At 44.2% G+C, this 10,226-nt stretch overlaps 1 protein-coding gene across 3 annotated transcripts in view; it reads right to left on the reverse strand.

Annotated features, from left to right (window-relative positions):
• The window catches only part of amot (angiomotin), a 111,126-nt gene that overhangs the window by 49,264 nt on the left and 51,636 nt on the right, over positions 1-10,226 (reverse strand). The gene's annotated exons all lie outside the window — the stretch shown is intronic.

Raw genomic sequence — 10,226 nt, forward strand, 5'->3', positions numbered from 1 at the left:
ATGGAGACCTCAAAGGGCTTTACACTACAATAAGTCATCCACCCATTTATACAGACATTCAAATGCTGACAGTGGTAAGTTACATTGTAGCCACAGCTGCATTGGGGCAGATTCGACCGAAGTAAGGCTACCATACAATCGGTGCCGCCGAGCCCTCTGACCACCATCAGCAGGCAGAGCAGGGGTTCAAACCGACAACCCACCGTTTGCAAGACGAACTACCACTGCCACCACTGTCTCCCTAAATGCACACCACTTCTCATATTTTTATTGGTAAAACATTTTGGAAACCATACGTCATTTTTCTTCATGCATTATTTTGTGTTGGTCCACCACAGAAATACTGGTCCTTCTCAAAATATTAGCATATTGTGATAAAGTTCATTATTTTCCATAATGTCATGATGAAAATTTAACATTCATATATTTTAGATTCATTGCACACTAACTGAAATATTTCAGGTCTTTTATTGTCTTAATACGGATGATTTTGGCATACAGCTCATGAAAACACAAAATTCCTATCTCACAAAATTAGCATATCATTAAAAGGGTCTCTAAACGAGCTATGAACCTAATCATCTGAATCAACGAGTTAACTCTAAACACCTGCAAAAGATTCCTGAGGCCTTTAAAACTCCCAGCCTGGTTCATCACTCAAAACCCCAATCATGGGTAAGACTGCCGACCTGACTGCTGTCCAGAAGGCCACTATTGACACCCTCAAGCAAGAGGGTAAGACACAGAAAGAAATTTCTGTACGAATAGGCTGTTCCCAGAGTGCTGTATCAAGGCACCTCAGTGGGAAGTCTGTGGGAAGGAAAAAGTGTGGCAGAAAACGGTGCACAACGAGAAGAGGTGACCAGACCCTGAGGAAGATTGTGGATAAGGGCCGATTCCAGACCTTGGGGGACCTGCGGAAGCAGTTGACTGAGTGCGGAGTAGAAACATCCAGAGCCACCGTGCACAGGCGTGTGCAGGAAATGGTCTACAGGTGCCGCATTCCCCAGACCTGGGTTACAGAGAAGCAGCACTGGACTGTTGCTCAGTGGTCCAAACTACTTTTTTCGGATGAAAGCAAATTCTGCATGTCATTCGGAAATCAGAATCAGAATCAGAATCAGAAAAGCTTTATTGCCAAGTACGTTTTTGGACATACAAGGAATTTGTTTTGGCGTAGTCGGTGCAATACAGTACAAGTTAAACAGTACAAACATATCTACAATATAATATAAATATAAGTGCACAGTTTTAAGTGAGTGAGAGTAAATATAGAGCAGTATAAGATGAGTCCAGTATAAGAGAGTCCAAGCTGAGCGTTAATGTAACGCATAGTTACAGGTTACAAGTGTCCTGTCAGCAAAAAAAGGGGGGGTGTGGGGGAAAGGGACAGTGTCAGGGTGGTTTCCGGGCTTTGTTAACCAGGTGCCAGAGTCTGGAGGAAGACTGGGGAGAAGGAAATGCCAAAATGCCAGAAGTCCAGTGTCAAGTACCCACAGTCAGTGATGGTCTGGGGTGCCGTGTCAGCTGCTGGTGTTGGTCCACTGTGTTTTATCAAGGGCAGGGTCAATGCAGCTAGCTATCAGGAGATTTTGGAGCACTTCATGCTTCCATCTGCTGAAAAGCTTTATGGAGATGAAGATTTCATTTTTCAGCATGACCTGGCACCTGCTCACAGTGCCAAAACCACTGGTAAATGGTTTACTGACCATGGTATCACTGTGCTCAATTGGCCTGCCAACTCTCCTGACCTGAACCCCATAGAGAATCTGTGGGATATTGTGAAGAGAACGTTGAGAGACTCAAGACCCAACACTCTGGATGAGCTAAAGGCCGCTATCGAAGCATCCTGGGCCTCCATAAGACCTCAGCAGTGCCACAGGCTGATTGCCTCCATGCCACGCCGCATTGAAGCAGTCATTTCTGCAAAAGGATTCCCGACCAAGTATTGAGTGCATAACTGTACATGATTATTTGAAGGTTGACGTTTTTTGTATTAAAAACACTTTTCTTTTATTGGTCGGATGAAATATGCTAATTTTGTGAGATATGAATTTTGGGTTTTCATGAGCTGTATGCCAAAATCATCCGTATTAAGACAATAAAAGACCTGAAATATTTCAGTTAGTGTGCAATGAATCTAAAATATATGAATGTTAAATTTTCATCATTACATTATGGAAAATAATAGAACTTTATCACAATATGCTAATATTTTGAGAAGGACCTGTATATTGAAGTTTCTGGTTGTAATGTTACTAAATTAGCCCACTGAGAGAAAATAAAGTATATTTGTATTCTATGCTATTCTATTCTATTCTATCGTAAATGCATGTCTGGAAGAGTAAAGCAGAACATAAGGTCCATGCAACACTGGTGCCAATTTCACTTTCACAATTACTCTGCTTTACTTAAGATAAAAACATGAAAACATTAAACATTACTAAAAACCTGGGTTAGCAAAAGAATAGCAAAAGCATGTTGTCTTACTTTCCTGCTGTTAGTGTATGTTGTTTAGTGCAAATTACTTGCAGCTCAGTTTATAAGTAATATATTTTGATTATATAATTTTTTACACCAAATGGTGTTTATAAGCTCTGCTTAAAACGATGTGTCTGCAGCACTGTATAGTTCAGAGGTGGGAAAATATGTAGGACCGATCCTGCCATAGTTAAGAATAAAATTATAAATAATTAAATAGTCTAATTTAATTACTCTCCCAATAAATAGTTTATCACAGGAATGGATGTGCCATTAAATGCACCAAAAGAAGAAGAGATTTTTTTAGTAACTGATGAAAATATCAAAATGATATTTTAATTTAAATTTTGAGCTGTTGTAATTTATCTCTGTCATAATAAAATTTTTTTTTCTTTGTCTCTTTTTTTGACCAATGTGATTTTGTTAATACGTTTTCTTTCCCAGGCCTTTGATTTTTTCATATTTATTCCCTCACCCAAAAATTATGAAACATTTTTTACGTAAAACAAATTCAGATTAATATTTCTCATTTTAATGACTAAACAGGTGTACAGGGGTTGGACAATGAAACTGAAACACCTGTCATTTTAGTGTGGGAGGTTTCATGGCTAAATTGGACCAGCCTGGTAGCCAGTCTTCATTGATTGCACATTGCACCAGTAAGAGCAGTGTGAAGGTTCAATTAGCGGGGTAAGAGCACAGTTTTGCTCAAAATATTGAAATGCACACAACATTATGGGCGACATACCAGAGTTCAATAGAGGACAAATTGTTGTTGCACGTCTTGCTGGCGCATCTGTGACCAAGACAGCAAGTCTTTGTGATGTATCAAGAGCCACGGTATCCCAAGGTAATGTCAGCATACCACCAAGAAGGACGAACCACATCCAACAGGATTAACTGTGGACGCAAGAGGAAGCTGTCTGAAAGGGATGTTCGGGTGCTAACCCGGATTGTATCCAAAAAACATAAAACCACGGCTGCCCAAATCACGGCAGAATTAAATGTGCACCTCAACTCTCCTGTTTCCACCAGAACTGTCTGTCGGGAGCTCCACAGGGTCAATATACACTGCCGGGTTGCTATAGCCAAACCTTTGGTCACTCATGCCAATGCCAAACGTCGGTTTCAATGGTGCAAGAATTACGGTGTGGAGAAGCCCCAAAGAAGAGTACCACCCAGACTGTTGCATGCCCAGAGTGAAGCATGGGGGTGGATCATGATGGTTTGGGCTGCCATATCATGGCATTCCCTTGGCCCAATACTTGTGCTAGATGGGCGCGTCACTGCCAAGGACTACCGAACCATTCTTGAGGACCATGTGCATCCAATGGTTCAAACATTGTATCCTAAAGGTGGTGCCTTGTATCAGGATGACAATGCACCAATACACACAGCAAGACTGGTGAAAGATTGGTTTGATGAACATAAAAGTGAAGTTGAACATCTCCCATGGCCTGCATAGTCACCAGATCTAAATATTATTGAGCCACTTTTGGGTGTTTTGGAGGAGCGACTCAGGAAACGTTTTCCTCCACCAGTATCACATAGTGACCTGGCCAGTATCCTGCAAGAAGAATGGCTTAAAATCCCTCTGACCACTGTGCAGGACTTGTATATGTCATTCCCAAGACGAATTGACGCTGTATTGGCTGCAAAAGGAGTCCCTATACCATACTAATAAATTATTGTGGTCTAAAACCAGGTGTTTCAGTTTCATTATCCAACCCCTGTATTTTCTCTACTAATATATCCTTGTTCTATTATCTTCCCCCAATGGATGTCCCTGAGCCCATTTATTTCTCCATCATTCTTTGTAACATCCCTTGATTGAAGTATTCCATCTCAACATGCCTATGAAATTGTAAAATACAAAAAGGGGTGGGACAGAGAAGAGTGGAAACAGTCTTTGAAACACCATCACTGCAACAGGAACCTGCCTATTGGCTGAGGAAAAGCCTATACTAAGAAGGTATAAACTGAGCTTATGCCTGGTTTTGAAAAAGAATCTGAAAGCAGCGTCTAACTTCTGTCATTGTTGCTAAAGAGAATGCAATGTGGATTTGGTAGCACTCTCAATTTGGACAAAAATCATCTTGGAGTAAAAGTTTTGTTTTTGAAGGTTTATTAGAAAATGCTGATTTTAGGTAATTTTAGGCAGTGTTTATTGGGCTATAATTTAGAAATCCCGTATGAAATCTTGAATGAAACATACTGAGTGACATTTATAGAAACTGAACTCTTAATCAGGACAAAAATCATCATTGAATGACAGTTTACTTTAAATAGTTTATTAATATGGTGATTAATATTGGCCATATTTACAAGGCCTTATTTTTGAAAAATGTATATTTGATTATCTTCAAAAAGTATCATTAATTATAATAAAATAGACTTTATTGATCTCACAATGTCCTCTGCATTTAACTCATCTCTTAGGGAGCAGTGGGCTGCTATTGTGCAGCGCCTGGGGAGCATTCAGGGGCTAAGGGTCTTGCTCAGGCAACCAGAATGGCAGGCCGTGGGATTCGAACCAGGGTACTTGTGGCCTCTCCAGGACGAAGAAATTTTTTATTTTGAAAGCGGGTCCCCCATAATAATGAATCCCTTAATAATTAGTACTCTGGCAAACAGAAGTATTCTCTCAGTTTAAGTGTAAACAGGATACAGTAAACTATCCTGACTGAAATTAGGCCTATACATAAGGCATTGAACATGGCGCAAGGGTGTGAGCGCCAACAGTGATGCGATTGTGCTGTCCCCCGCCCCTGCGCACTGTCGCGGTGCCTGGTCTTGCACCTCAATTTTATGGCAAGCCAAAGGGGTCAAAAATCATCCGTATATTAACGTCTTGTTCTAATCCATATATAACAGGAATGCATAGTTTTTTACGGCGTTGTGAATGTCACGGGGTGACGTAAATAACACGTGATTGTGTAAAAAAAAGGGTGGTGGCATTTTATGCATATTTTACTATCATTATTAGTGCTCAGCCACTAGATTTTAGGGCATTTTACCCAATCAGTACACTGCAAGGGCAGACCAGCAGACGATCACTGATCTTTGGGGAAAGACAGAAAGTACATGTACCTACTATTCTGCTCCTGTCTTAATCACACCCAGTTTAACAATAAAGTTTGGTATGACATTACCGTGTTATTTAAAGTAAACCTCTCATATATACTGAGGCCTAGACACCAGTTAAAACAAATCTTATATTTTTCAGTGTTGTATTGAAGTTGTACATGGGTGAATACATGTTTGGAAGAACAGTTTTACACATTTTGGACTGCAACAGTTAGTCTAAAAAAACACCTGCAGCTGATCAGAACATTGCAGCCAGAGTCACTCCAAACATTGCATTGCCTGTTGATATTTACAGAATGCATTTTAAAAACAAAATGTTGTTTTACAAGGCGACACCGAGTGAGCACGAGCCTAAATATTTGCTCGACTAATTACTGGTTCCTTCACACACACCCCGGGTCATCCAGGTCCTACCTGCTGTGTGTTCCTAGAACCAGAACTAGACATTCTGCTTTGCTGTTCCTCACCTGTGGAACACACTTCATCAACACCTTTATTATTGTGTGTACTGTATGCTTGAACTGTACTTATATGCTTAATTTATTGCCTTTACCAGGATGACATATTTTAGTTGCATTTCAACTGCTGTGGTTCAAATTTTGTTTTTAATTATGTTAGGATTTGTCCAAATAATATTTGAAATTTTCACCTTTTTTTATAATAAAGTGTTTTCATTTCTGCCTCATTTGTGTCTCTGTGAAAGTATGTAAAACACATTACCTTGTGTATGAACTGTGTTATTGCAGCTCAGGTAAAGCTTTAGACAGAGACAGTTTTTTGTTGAACGGCCACCTTAATGTGGTGCAGGGGTTTGAGTGCTCGAATGATCCTAGAGGCTATGTTGTCTGGGGCTTAAATGCCCCTGGTAGGGTCTCCCATGGCAAACAGGCTCTAGGTGACGGGTCAGACAAAGAGCAGTTTAAGACACCTTCATGAGGACTACTAAATCGAGGCATGTGACGTCGCCCGGTACGGCGGAGTCAGGGTCCCACCCTGGAGCCAGGCCTGGGTTCAGGACTTGTCAGAGAGCGCCTGGTGGCCGGGTTGCTCCTTGCGGGACCCGGCCGAGCCATACCTGAACGAGAGATGTAAGGCCATCCCCCGATGGGCCCACCACCTGCAGGGGGAACCGTGAGGGACTGGTGCAAAGAGGATTGGGCGGCGGACGAAAGTGGAGACCTCTGCGGCCCATTCTCCGGATGCCTAGGCTGCCTCTAAGGACGTGGAATGTCACCTCACTGGGGGGGAAGGAGCCTGAGCTTGTGCGGGAGGTCGAGATATCAATTAGAAATAGTCGGGCTCGCCTCCACGCGCAGTGTGGGCTCTGGAACCCATCTTCTCGAAAGAGGCTAGACTCTCTTCTACTCTGGAGTGGCTCAAGGGGACAGGCAGTGGGCTGGGGTGGGTTTGCGTGTTGCCCCCCAGCTCAGCCGTCTCGTGTTGTGGTTTACATCCACTGTCGTTTCCCACGTGGGCGTGGGAATGATAGTGTGACCTGGAGAGGCGTGATCGGGAGGAATGGCCTCCCCGATCTGAATCCAAGTGGTGTTTCGTTATTGAACTTCTGTGCTAATCATGGATTGTCCATAATAAACACCATGTTCAAACATAAGGGTGTCCATCAGTGCACATGGCACCAAGACACCCTAGGCAGGAGGTCAATGATTGACTTTGTTGGTGTGTCTTCAGACCTTCGGCTGCATGTTTTGGACACTCGGGTGAAGAGAGGGGCTGAGCTGTCCACGGATCACCATGTGGTGGTGAGTTTGATCCCCTTGAAGTGAGAAAGCCGGACAGACTTGCCACGCCCAAGCGCATAGTGAGGGTCTGCTGGGAACGTCTGGCGGAGCCCTCGGCCAGGTATGTATTCAACTCCCACCTCCAGGAGAGCTTTGACCAGAGTCCGGGGGAGGTTGGAGACATAGAGTCCAAGTGGACCATGTTCTCCGCATGTGTTGTTGATGCTGCTGCCCGTAGCTGTGGCTGTAAGGTCTGCGGTGCCTGTCGCGGCGGCAATCTGCGAATCCAGGGGTGGACACCAGCAGTAAGTGATGCTGTCAAGCTGAAGAGTCCTAATGGCTGTGGTTGGCTTGTGGGACTCCTGAGGCGGCTCATAGATACCATGAGGCCAAGCATGCTGCGGCCCAGGCTGTGGCAGAGGCTAAAACTCAGGCCTGGGAGGAGTACGGTAAGGCCATGGAGAAGGACTACCGGTTGGCCACAAAGCGATTCTGGCAAACCGTCCGGCGCCTCAGGAGGGGGAAGCAGTGCTTCGCCAACACTGTTTACAGTGGGGGTGGGAAGCTGCTGACCTCGATTGGGGACATTATCGGGCGGTGGAAGGAGAACTTTGAGGATCTCCTCAATCCTGCCGTCACGCATTCCCTGGTGGAAGCAAAGGCTGGGGACTCGGGGTGGGACTCTTTCATCACCCAGGCTGAAGTCACCAATGTGGTCAAAAAGCTCCATGGTGTTAGGCCTTCGGGGGTGGATGAGATCCGCACTGAGTACCTCAAGTCTCTGGATGTTGTGGGGCTGTCATGGTTCATACGCCTCTTCAACATTGCCGGAGTCAAACATTGGTGCATGTTTGACTCCAGCAGGGCTGCCCTTTGTCATTGGTCCTGTTCATAACTTTTATGGACAAGATTTCTAGGCGACCAGAAAAAGGGTGGCTTGTCTTCTTCAAGTTGGAGGGGAGATCCTGCCTCAAGTGGAGGAGTTCAAGTATCTTGGGATCTTGTTCACAAGTGAGGGGAGAATGGAACATGAGATCGACAGACGGATTGTTGCGGCTGCCGCAGTAATGGGGACGCTGTGCCAGTCTGTTGTAGTTGTTGGAATTATGATTATTGATTAATTAATCTTTATCAATAATTATAATTAAAAATCATAATTTGACTAAATTAATTTCTTTAACCAAAATCCTCATTTATGAATTGAGACCAGAGATGTCTTCTGGTGTTGTAATTGTGGCTCAACGCCTTTGATAATTACAACCGTTAAATACTCAGTAATAATTGATAACTATTACCAGAGATGTCACTGTTTAATTGACCATTTCTACCGAAACGTGTGGAACTTCAACCTAATCTTGACTGACGAATCACTCTTGCACAAAATAAACACAGAACGCCTTCTGTTTATCTATGTGAACATTTATTAAATCACAGCCCTGATACAATCCGTTCTTCCGATTTAATAATCTTCACCTACTCGAACATGCAAAGTTCTACACAAAAGAGGTAAAATATCTAACTAAACAAAATAAAGCAAAACAGCAGTATGGGATCAAACCAGCAATTATGGCAAAAATGATAATATGACAAAGGGTTGTGGTGGTGAGTGGATGTTGGGGCGCAGCTCCAACTGTAACTCAGTTATACTCAGTCATAAAACCTCCCCCAAAACACACACAAAGCTGGATAGCGCAGCGGCTTCCAGGCATCCAACACGGCACATCAAAGTTTCAATAAAAAGGTTACATGCACATATCATTCAGAACACATTAGATTAAATAGTGAATCTCATCGCACTAAAACCTCTTGTACCCTGCCCAGACTTTCTAAGAGAGAAATAAAAATAAAGGATGGGTTTTACTTGTCGTCGTCTCCCTTCTGAGCGGGGTTGAGAGAGAATGGGGTGGGAGTTTGAAGTTACTGTGCGTCCACAGTTAACTTCAGGAAAAGCGGTCAATCTTCGTCCTCTGGCCTCCTTGGCGAAAGGGAAAATATGATCTGACCATCACAGTCGACTAGGACAAAACAAGGTGGCGATTCCTCTCCTTGAAACTCCGTGTTTTTTTTAGTTACGTGTTAAACTCACGTCTTCAATCGGCAAAGTGAAATTTCTGGCCTTCTTATTCCAGAAACCTCAGTTATGAATTCTTCGTTGGCCAACGAGAGAGAATAAATGAAATCCACTTGGGACTCTTCTCCAGGTGATGCTTCAGATGTTGGTAACCGTGTCACAGTCTCCAGCTGAAGGCAAAATGGTGAGTCGTCTCATCCTCTGTTATATAGTTGACGGTGGCCTTAGGGCTGCGACGCCCCTGTCTTATCAGCCACGGGGGCCGACGGGATCTGTAGGCACGGAGTGTCCTGGATACAAAATGGCCGAGAATGCCAGGCCTGGTGGCGTCCAGCAAGTGCAAATGGTCCAATATTCAGCAAACAAGTGGTCCAACATGGCGAAGAGAGAGCTAAGCTGAAAAGCAAAGCTCTTTTTACCAGTCGGTCTACGTTCCAACCCTCACCTATGTCCATGAACTTTGGGTCATGACCGAAAGAATGAGATCCTGGATACAAGCGGCTGAAATGAGCTTCCTCTGTAGGGTGGCCGGGCACTCCCTTAGAGATAGGGTGAGGAGCTCGGCCATCCAGGAGGGGCTCGGAGTAGAGCCGCTGCTCCTCCACATCGAGAGGAGCATCTGTACTGGATGCTTCCTGGAGGCCTTACTCGGGAGGTGTTCCAGGCACGTCCCATCGGGACAGCTGGAAGGACTATGTCTCTTGGCTGGCCCGGGAACGCCTTGTGCTCCTCCCGGAGGAGCTGGAGGAGGGGTCTGGGGAGAGGGATATCTGGGTGTCTCTACTGAGTCTGCTGCTCCCATGACCCGGCCCCGGATGAAGCGGAAGATGACGAGTATGACAAACCTA

The sequence above is a fragment of the Girardinichthys multiradiatus genome, chromosome 11, assembly GCF_021462225.1.
Source record: "Girardinichthys multiradiatus isolate DD_20200921_A chromosome 11, DD_fGirMul_XY1, whole genome shotgun sequence".
In the NCBI taxonomy this organism is placed as follows: domain Eukaryota; kingdom Metazoa; phylum Chordata; class Actinopteri; order Cyprinodontiformes; family Goodeidae; genus Girardinichthys; species Girardinichthys multiradiatus.